Here is an 11,404-nt window from a genome sequence, read left to right as displayed (position 1 = left end):
AAGGGTAGGAGATCCCAGTTTTTGAGGTTTCCCCTAGTTAGGAGTTTTCCTCCATGTTGATGTATTTTTCCGTTCGTTCTTGCACTTTGTTCAAGGATGTGGGGTGTTTTTTAGATATGGAATGGCTGAAGGGCCCTTCTTGTAGGCCGTTGATAAGTCCCATGATAGCCGCTTCTGTGGGGAGGTTCTGTATGTCGAGGCACGCCTTATTGAATCTTTCCATGTAGTTTCGGAGACTTTCATGATCTCCTTGCTTGATTCCTGATAGACTTGGTGCGTGTGTGGTTTTGTCTTTTTGAATGGAGAACCTGGCTAGGAACTTTTTAGCGAGGTCATCAAAGCTTGTGATTGACCTTGGGGGTAGGCCGTCGAACCACTTTATAGCCGTTTTGGTGAGAGTAGTCGGGAAGGCCTTGCAACGAGTTACATCCGATGCATCCGTGAGATACATCCGATTCCTAAAGTTGCTGACATGATGGCTTGGATCGGATGTTCCGTCGTACGGGGTCATGTCAGGGGATTTAAAGTCTTTTGGGACTTTAACTTTCATGATTTCTTTCGTGAAGGGGTCTTGTTCTCTGTGGGGACTATCTTCATGATTGGATCGAGTAGTCCTGGCTTTGAGATCAGCTTCGAGTTTCTGGCTTTTCTATTTTAATTAATATATTGATTCAGTTTCAAGGATTACTTTCGTTCTTCATTTTATGAATCTGGATGGAACAAAAGTATAACCCTTATTCTATATGCATTCTTATGATCCTTGGAAGAGGTCTCTCACCTGAATAACTGTTTGAAAGTAAATTCCTCCTAAATTGCTAATTACTTGAACTAATTGGGATACGTGACATATAATCCTCTTAGCTTTGGGTAATTAGGTTTTTGTGGCCATAAGCTAGAATTGAACTTAAGCCTCTAATCAGAATCAAGTGACCAAGACATTGGTGGTTGATGAAGGTTAGAGGAGACTAAATCACTAAGACATTAGGGTTTAGTCAATTACAGTTTGCCATGAAATGAATCTTACATGATTAAAATAGTTGGTAAGAAAACTTAATCCGGAAAAGTAAACATCTCCGATACCTTAACTGTTTCTCTTATTGATTTCTCACCAATTCTCTTAATTGCTTTCTTTACTCCTTGAAATTCTGTTTATTACTTTTGAACCCCAAAACAACCACTTTCTGCCTGCCTGACTAAGCCAATCATTTGACCATTGTTTTTTAGTCCATCAATCCTCGTGGGATCGATCCTCACTCACCTGAGGTATTACTTGGATGACCCGATGCACTTGCCGATTCATTTGTGGACATTCTAAAATATGCACTAACAAACTCCATGAAAACTCTTTTCACACATCACAACAACTTGCTATGTAAAATGACTTAGGAAACCACCTTCTTCCAAGTAAAATTCCAGAATGATTCAAATTCGGTGCAATAAGAGTTCAAGGCACAGAGTTATGAATATATAAAGAATGGGTATGAAAGGATCATCCACTGGTGACTTGGCTATTAAGTATTAAGCTCCATAGACTTTAACTTCAAGAACTGGATGTTGCATTGTGAATTTGCTCATCAGTTTGGTCTATAATTTAGGATTATTGTATCAAAGTTTCGATGATCAAACTAGAACAATTAAAAAGTCATCTCAAAATTGTCAAATGGGTGGTATTCCGAGGGTTACCTGAAACATCGAGAACGTCGAGGTCGATCCCGGACGAGATCTTCTGATCTGGTTAAGCCAGTCGCGTCTGACTTGTAGGAGCTTGAGGTGCTGCTGGTCTTGGATCACCGAGGGGTGGTGGTACCTGCAAGAGACTCCAATGCTTAAGTCAGTACGGGCTTTAGGCAGGTTTTTTGTGTCGAATTGGAGTATGAGTTATACCTGGATGCTCCAGCATATTTATAGAGGTGTGTGACGATCTTCCATTAAGATAAGTTTGTTATCTTATCTTATCTTTTTGTGGGTGAGATCGTACATTTTGTCAACTGCGTCCTAATAGGCGGTGGTTCTTTGTTTTGGGTCTCCTTGGAGTTAAAAGCCCAAACTAGCACCCAAGCTGGCGTTTAACTCCAAGAATGGCCTATGCACGTGAAAGCTTCAATGCTCAGCCCAAGCACACACCAAGTGGGCCCCGAAAGTGGATTTCTGCACTATCTGTACTTAGTTACTTATTTTTTATAATCCTTAGTAACTAGTTTAGTATAAATAGCACTTTTTACTACTGTATTCATATCCTTTGTCAACCCTAAGACTTTGGACATTTGGAACCTCTTTGAGAGGCTGGCCATTCGGCCATGCCTAGACCTCTTTTCACTTATGTATTTTCTATGGTGGAGTTTCTACACCCCATAGATTAAGGTGTGGAACTCTGCTGTTCTTCATGAATTAATGCAAGTACTATTGTTTCTCTTTCAATTCACGCTTACTTCTTCTCCAAGATATACTCTTGTACTTAATTCAGTTGAGTCAGAATGAAGGGGTGACCCATGACAATCACCCACTATCTTCGTTACTCGCTTAGCCAAGATCCGCGTGCCTGACAACCACAAGCGGTCTACATGATGTTCAACGTAGTCATTGGACGACAGCCGAAGTATATTCTTTTGGGTCTCTAATCCGCGATTCGCATCATCTTTCCTGACAACAGAGCATCCGAATTTGAGATTAGAACCTTCGTGGTATAGGCTAGAACCATTGGCAGCATTCCTGAGATCCGAAAAGTCTAAACCTTGTCTGTGGTATTCCGAGTAGGATCTGGGAAGGGATGACTGTGACAAGCTTCAAACTTGCGAATGTTGGGTGCAGTGACAGTGTGCAAAAGGATAGACAGATCCTATTCCGACGCTAGTGAGAACTGACATATGATTAGCCGTGCGGTAGCTGTACCTGGTATTTTTCATCCGAGACGAGAAATCTGACAGTTAATTAGCCGTGCAGAGGCCGTACCTGGTATTTTTCATCGAGAGGATCATATAGCTTGCCATGGAAGGAAGCACGCATGATTGGAAGAAGACAATAAGAAAGCAGAGGTTTAGAAGTAACAAAGCATCTCCGAACACTTATCTGAAATCCCCACCAATGAATTACATAAGTATCTTTATTTTATTTTATGTTTTATTTATCTTTTAATTATCAAAACCTCATAACCATTTGAATCCGCCTGACTAAGATTTACAAGATGACCATAGCTTGCTTCAAGCCGACAATCTCTGTGGGATCGACCCTTACTCATGTAAGGTATTACTTGGACGACCCAGTGCACTTGCTGGTTAGTTGTGCGGAGTTGTGAAAAGTGTGATCACAATTTCGTGCACCAAGTTTTTGGCGCCGTTGCCAGGGATTGTTCGAGTTTGGACAACTGACAGTTCATCTTGTTGCTTAGATTGGGTAATTTTATTTCATGTTTAAGCTTTTTATTTTTATTTTCGAAAAAAATACAAAAAAATTTAATAAAATCATAAAAACCAAAAAAATTGTGTTTCTTGTTTGAGTCTTGTGTCAAATTTTAAGTTTGGTGTCAATTGCATGTTTTTAATTTTCTTGAAATTTTTGAAAATTCATGCATTATGTTCTTCATGATCTTCAAGTTGTTCTTGATGATTTTCTTTGTTTAATCTTGTTATTTTCCTATTTTGTGTTTTTTGTTATTTTTCATATGCATTTTCGAATTCATAGTGTCTAAACATTAAAAATTTTTAAGTTTGGTGTCTTGCATGTCTTTCTTTTCTTAAAAATTTTCAAAAATATGTTCTTGATGTTCATCATGATCTTCAAAGTGTTCTTGGTGTTCATCTTGACATTCAAAGTGTTCTTGCATGCATTATTTGTTTTGATCTTAAATTTTTATGTCTTGAGTCATTTTGTTGTTTTTCTCTTTCCTCATTAAATTCAAAAAATCAAAATAATATCTTTCCCTTATTTTACTTATAAATTTCAAAATTTTGGGTTGACTTAGTCAAAAATTTTTAAAATTTAGTTGTTTCTTATTAGTCAAGTCAAAATTTCAATTTAAAAATTCTATCTTTCCAAATCTTTTTCATTTTTCTTTTAATATTTTTGAATTCTTTCTTAAAATTTTTCAAAATATTTTTCTTATTTTTACTTCATAATTTTCGAAATTATTGCTAACATTTAATGTTTTGATTCAAAAATTTCAGGTTTGTTACTTTCCTGTTAAGAAAGGTTCAACCTTTAAATTCTAGAATCATATCTTTTAGTTTCTACTTGTTAGTCAAGTCATCAACTTTAATTTTAAAAATCAAATCTTTTTAATTTCCTTTTCAATCTTTTTCAAAATAAATTTCAAATCATATCTTTTTCAAAATTCTAATTTCAAAATCTTCTTCTAACTTCTTATCTTCTCAAATTGATTTTCAAATCTTTTTCAACTAATTACTTGTTTGATTTGTTTGTTTTAATTTTAAAAACTTACTATTTCTCAAATCTTTTTAATTTCTCTTTCAAATCTTTTTCAAAATAAATTTCAATCATATCTTTTTCAAAATTTAATTTCAAAATCTTTTTCTAACTTCTTATCTTTTCAAAATTTATTTTTAAATCTTTTTCAATTAACTACTTGACTTTTAATTTGATTTTAAAAAGTTTATTATTTCTTATCTTTTTCAAAACCACCTAACTACTTCTCTCTCTCATTAATTTTGAAAACTAACTAACATTTTTTTTTAAAAAAATATTTTTAATTAATTAATTTATTTAGTTTTCAATTTGCTTTTATTTCATTTCTTAAATTTCGAATTCTAACTATTAATTAAAATAAAAATAAAAATATTTTTCTTTTCTTATAATTAAAAATCGAATTTCTCTCCCTCTCATCTCTTTCTATTTATTTTATTTATTTACTAACACTTATCTTCTTGAAAATTCGAACTCTCTCCCTCTCTCTGTGTTCGAATTCTTCTTCTTCTCCCTTTTTCATTCTATTCTTCTATTCTTCTACTCTTCAAAACCACCTAACTACTTTTCCACTTCTAATTTTCGAAAATCACTAACCACTTTTTCAAAATTCTTTTTAATTATCTAATTGTTTTAAATTCTAATTTTATTTTATTTCTTTTTCTTAAATTTCGAATTCTAACTTATAATTAAAATAAAAACAAAAATTTTTTTCTTTTCTTTTAATTAATATTCGAATTCTCTCTCCCTCTTCTCTTTCTATTTATTTTATTTAATTACTAACACTTCTCTTCTACTCATAATTTGAACCCCTCTCTCTTCTCTCTGGTCAAATTACTCACCTCATTCTTCAATTCTTCTATTCTTCTACTCACATAAAGGAATCTCTATACTGTGACATAGAGGATTCCTCTTTTTTTTCTGTTCTCTTCTTTTTCATATGAGCAGGAACAAGAAAAAGACATAGAGGAGCTCAAGCACTCCATAGGATCTTCAAGAAGAAGAACTAGCCGACGTCACTAAGGTGGACCCGTTCTTTAATTTCCTTGTTCTTATTTTTCTGTTTTTCGTTTCTATGCTTTATGTTTTGACTATGTTTTGTGTCTTCATTACATGATCATTAGTGTTTAGTGTCTATGTCTTAAAGCTATGAATGATTCCATGAATCCTTCACCTTTTTTAAATGAAAAATGTTTTTATTTGCAAAAGAACAAGAAGTGCATAATTTCGAAAATCATCTTGAAGTTAGCTTAATTATTTTGATGTGGTGGCAATACTTTTTGTTTTCTGAATGAATGCTTGAACAGTGAATATTTTTTATAGTGAAGTTTATGAATGTTACAATTTTTGGCTCTTGAAAGAATAATGAAAAAAAGAAAAATGTTATTGATAATCTGAAAAATCATAAAATTGATTCTTGAAGCAAGAAAAAGCAGTGAAAAGCAGAATCTTGTGAAAAAAAAGGGCGAAAAATAAAAGAAAAAGAAAGAAAAAGAAAAAGCAAGCAGAAAAAGCCAATAACCCTTTAAACCAAAAGGCAAGGGTAAAAAGGATCCAAAGCTTTGAGCTTTAATGGATAGGAGGGCCCAAAGGAATAAAATCCTAACCTAAGCGGCTAAATCAAGTTGTCCCTAACCATGTGCTTGTGGCGTGAAGGTGTCAAATGAAAAGCTTGAGACTGAGCAGTTAAAGTCGTGGTCCAAAGCAAAAAGAGTGTGCTTAAGAACTCTGGGCACCTCTAACTGGGGACTCTAGCAAAGCTGAGTCACAATCTGAAAAGGTTCACCCAGTTATGTGTCTGTGGCATTTATGTATCCGGTGGTAATACTGGAAAACAAAATGCTTAGGGTCACGGCCAAGACTCATAAAGTAGTTGTGTTCAAGAATCAACATACTAAACTAGGAGAATCAATAACACTATCCGAATTCTAAGTTCCTATGGATGCCAATCATTCTGAACTTCAAAGGATAAAGTGAGATGCCAAAACTGTTCAGAAGCAAAAAGCTACTAGTCCCGCTCATCTAATTGAAACTAATCTTCATTGATATTTTTGAAACTTATTGTATATTATCTTCTTTTTATCCTACTTTGTTTTTGGTTGCTTGAGGACAAGCAACAATTTAAGTTTGGTGTTGTGATGAGTGGATAATTTATACCCTTTTTGGCATTGTTTTTATATAGTTTTTAGTATATTTTAGTTACTTTTTTTTATATTTTTATTAGTTTTTATGCAAAAATTACATTTCTGGACTTTACTATAAGTTTGTGTGTTTTTCTATAATTTCATGTATTTTCTGGCTGAAATTGAGGGACCTGAGCAAAAATCTGATTCAGAGGCTGAGAAAGGACTGCAGATGCTGTTGGATTCTGACCCTCCTGCACTCAAAGTGGATTTTCTGGAGCTACAAAAGCCCAATTGGTGCGCTCTTAATTTCTTTGGAAAGTAGACATCTTGAGCTTTCCATCAATATATAATAGTTCATACTTTGCCCGAGATTTGATGGCCCAAACTGGCACTAAAAGCCAGCCAAAAACTTTCTGGCGTAAAACGCCAGAACTAGCACCAAAACTGGAGTTAAACGCCCAAACTGGCACCCAAGCTGGCGTTTAACTCCAAGAATGACCTATGCACGTGAAAGCTTCAATGTTCAGCCCAAGCACACACCAAGTGGGCCCCGAAAATAGATTTCTGCACTATCTGTACTTAGTTACTTATTTTCTGTAATCCTAGTAACTAGTTTAGTATAAATAGCACTTTTTACTATTGTATTCATATCCTTTGTCAACCCTAAGACTTTGGACACTTGGAACCTCTTTGAGAGGCTGGCCATTCGGCCATGCCTAGACCTCTTTTCACTTATGTATTTTCTACGGTGGAGTTTCTACACCTCATAGATTAAGGTGTGGAGCTCTGCTGTTCTTCATGAATTAATGCAAGTACTATTGTTTCTCTTTCAATTCACGCTTACTTCTTCTCCAAGATATACTCTTGTACTTAATTCAGTTGAGTCAGAATGAAGGGGTGACCCGTGACAATCACCCACTATCTTCGTTACTCGCTTAGCCAAGATCCGCGTGCTTGACAACCACAAGCGGTCTACATGATGTTCAACGTAGTCATTGGACGACAGCCGGAGTATATTCTCTTGGGTCTCTAATCCGCGATTCGCATCGTCTCTCCTGACAACAGAGAATCTGAATCTGAGATTAGAACCTTCGTGGTATAGGCTAGAACCATTGGCAGCATTCCTGAGATCCGAAAAGTCTAAACCTTGTCTGTGGTATTCCGAGTAGGATCTGGGAAGGGATGACTGTGACGAGCTTCAAACTTGCGAATGTTGGGTGTAGTGACAGTGTGCAAATGGATAGAGAGATCCTATTCCGACGCTAGTGAGAACAGACAGATGATTAGCCGTACGGTAGCTGTACCTGATATTTTTCATCCGAGACGAGAAATCCGACAGTTAATTAGCCGTGCAGAGGCCATACCTGGTATTTTTCATCCTAGAGGATCATACAGCTTGCCATGGAAGGAAGCACACATGATTAGAAGAAGACAATAGAAAAGCAGAGGTTCAGAAGCAACAAAGTATCTCCGAACGCTTATCTGAAATCCCCACCAATGAATTACATAAGTATCTTTATTTTATTTTATGTTTTATTTATCTTTTAATTATCAAAACCTCATAACTATTTGAATCCGCCTGACTAAGATTTACAAGATGACCATAGCTTGCTTCAAGCCGACAATCTCCATGGGATTGACCCTTACTCATGTAAGGTATTACTTGGACGACCCAGTGCACTTGCTGGTTAGTTGTGCGGAGTTATGAAAAGTGTGATCACAATTTCGTGCACCAATGAACAGGTGGTATTACTGCAACTAAATATTTGAACAAAAGTAGAAGTATTTTTTATTCTCTTGCTTCAGTTGGGCATACTCTATCTTTAGATGATCATATCACTGCCATAACCAATGGCCTCAAATAAGATTATGCTATGTTCATCTCTTTTGTTATGGAAAACTTAGATTCTTTATCTCTCATTAAGGTGGAGACATTCAATATAAGAAAAATGCTGAATACCTTTAAATTTAGCGTTGCCCATTAGCATCGGCTTTATCGAAGGATTTACCGGCAATTTAGGTGTCAAATTTGTTAAGTCAAATTATTACCGATATATTTTTGTTTTTGATGGTAAATTTACCAGTAATAATTGGAGGAGAAACGGAAAAATAGGCACAAAAATTTAGCGTGGGATTTTTGCCTGTAAATTCAATTAGTAGAATGTTGCGTTTTGGTGACCCGTAATGTGTTACCATCAGATTTATCCACCAGTAAATCCGACGATAAACTTGTCCTAAATTCAAAACGCAAACCTTCTCCCCTCATTTTCGAAACACACACACACTCTCTAACCTTCTCCTCTCTCTTTCTCTTTTTCTCTACCTCCGGCAGCCCCTCTGACCACCCTCTGCCAGCGCCGACCACCTGCATTTTTCTCCAAAGCCTTCGTAGACTCGCCTTGATCCTGTTTTGTTGCCTGAAACGGAGCTTCTCCCTCTGTCTCCGCCGCCGTTGGTGCCGTTACCGCTGCTGCACCTTCTGTCACTAGAGCTGCGTCTCTCTTCCCTCATCTTTCTTCCTATTCCATCCTCGTTTTTACTTCATTTTAAATTTAAAAACTTTAACCCTTTTTTGAACCCTAACCCTATCTCACTCCTTCTTCAGTGACCGTGGTCCCTAGTTCTTTATTAATATATGTTTATGTTTTTTTCTTTATTATTATCATAATAAATTTTATTTTAGTGTTTTTATTTATTGACATGAAATTATTTTAAGCTGTTTGTGTGTTGTGATTTTTTGACCAACTCATCATCCTAATATTAATGTTGTTGTTGAGTTGCTTAGATAGGATAATTTTTTTTCATTTTTGTTAACTATTTGTTTATTAGATTATTTTAATTTAGTTTTTTGTTAAGTTCTTGTAGTTTGTTTTTAATTGTAGTCTAGATATTGTTGAATTGAATATTGAACCATATGTTGAAGATGAGGGTATTGAGGAGTTGTAATATGTTCAAGTAAATGGTATGTAATAATATTGAATATGTTAGTTTCTTTTAGTTCAATTGACCATTAAAATTTTAGATATAGAAAGATATATGAATAATTCTTTGTTGCTATTGAATTATGTTATTTATGTGAAAAAATTGAATTTATATTATTTTGCTGATGTAGTTAAATAAATTGTTGATAATTTATTTTTATTCATATTATTTCAGGAAAGGTTCACGTTACTTTAGTTTGGAATTCAAGAAATAAAAATTCACCTAATTCAAAAAAATAAATTGAATGAGTTGACAAATATAAGTTTATTGCTTTCTTTTCTCTCTCTTTTTTTTAAATGACATAAATTAGTAAGTTACTGTTGCTATAGTGATTAACGTTGAGCATCAATTTATTCCACATTTATAAGTTACTATTGGATCTTGAAACACTACTTGATTAGTAAATTAGATATAGGACAAAAAATTAAATAAATACCTTATTTTAACCCTCATGCATATAATTTATACTATTACTGAATAGAGAGTGAGCTAATGAGAGAAATGAAATTTTGTTTAGTTAGAGAAAAATAAAATAAAAATTTTTTTTTTATATTAGAATACAAGTGTGATTTAGTACTGTTGTTCGTGTTAAGATTGTAAAAGAAATGTTACAATCTAAAAAAATGTTACCATTTAAAATTTAAAAAAAAATTAAAATTTAAGTTTACCATTAAATTTATTGGAGAATTAATTCGACAATAATAAATTCAAGAATTTTGCCAAATAAAAATTTATATCCATAACTAAATCTGTCAATAAATAATTATTACCGAAATTTATATCGTCAGATTTTTTTTGATAAATTCGTCAATAAATTCGACGACGTCTAACATTTTCTTATAATGTTTATTATTTGCACATTAGGATTTGAATAAAAAATCTCGAAAGACTCTAATCTCAAATATCTCTTAACTCTAGTTGTACTTCTCACATACACACTACTATTTCTCACTCTCCCTCTCATTTTCGCACTCTCTCTATCTCTAAACCCTCTTCGTCATATTTTTTCTCATCCATGACCAACACCATCATAGCAAAAGATCGACAATTTTTTTTGCAAGCATGGCTGACCAAGTTAAGGTCTCTAAAATTAAGTTTGTTAGTTTATAATTAATTAAGTATTTTTCAATTACTTTTATATATTTATATTGTTAGCTATTTTTTTGTTTAACTTATTAAGTTGATTATGTTAGGATTAATTTCTATCTATTATTTGATATACTCTGACTTTGTTGCTTCTATGTTGTATATATGTAATAATTAATTAACCAGAAGGTAGGAGTGGAAATTTTGTGGCATACTTTGCCTCACCTAATAGCAGTTCTCTACTCAATTAGTATTTTGGGATTATCTTTTAATTTTAGAATAATTATTTTTTAATTATATAAAATGAAAATTTTCACATCATTATAGACTTTTAGCCAATCTAGACACTAACCTTATACATAAAATAATTTACTAACAACGTCATAACTCCATTTACGATTGATTGGAGTTATCACATGGAAGCAATTTTATAATTACATCTCACTTTTAAAATTTTTATGAATCAATTTTGTACGCATTTGTACCTTTTATTATAACCGGTTTTGATATTTTAGTCACTATCAAACTAATAAGACTACAATCCAGCTCAGAGTTACTCCGATCCATTGAAAATGGTGGGCCAATAAGAGGTAGTGTGAACAAACGATATGTATTGAAAAAGATAGTCAAGGAAGCTTGAAGGCATCCACGTTCTTCGTTAGCTTTTGGATATTTTAGTTAAGTGTTTGATTTGTTAAGGAAGGGAAATTTCTTTCATTAGAAAGATTACGCTTTTCGTATATTTAAATCATTTTTAATAACTAATGTATTAAAGATATAAAAATTATTCTTTA

The sequence above is a fragment of the Arachis ipaensis genome, chromosome B05 (assembly GCF_000816755.2).
Source record: "Arachis ipaensis cultivar K30076 chromosome B05, Araip1.1, whole genome shotgun sequence".
NCBI classification, from domain to species: Eukaryota; Viridiplantae; Streptophyta; class Magnoliopsida; order Fabales; family Fabaceae; genus Arachis; species Arachis ipaensis.
Note: the sequence above shows the minus strand (reverse complement) of the source record.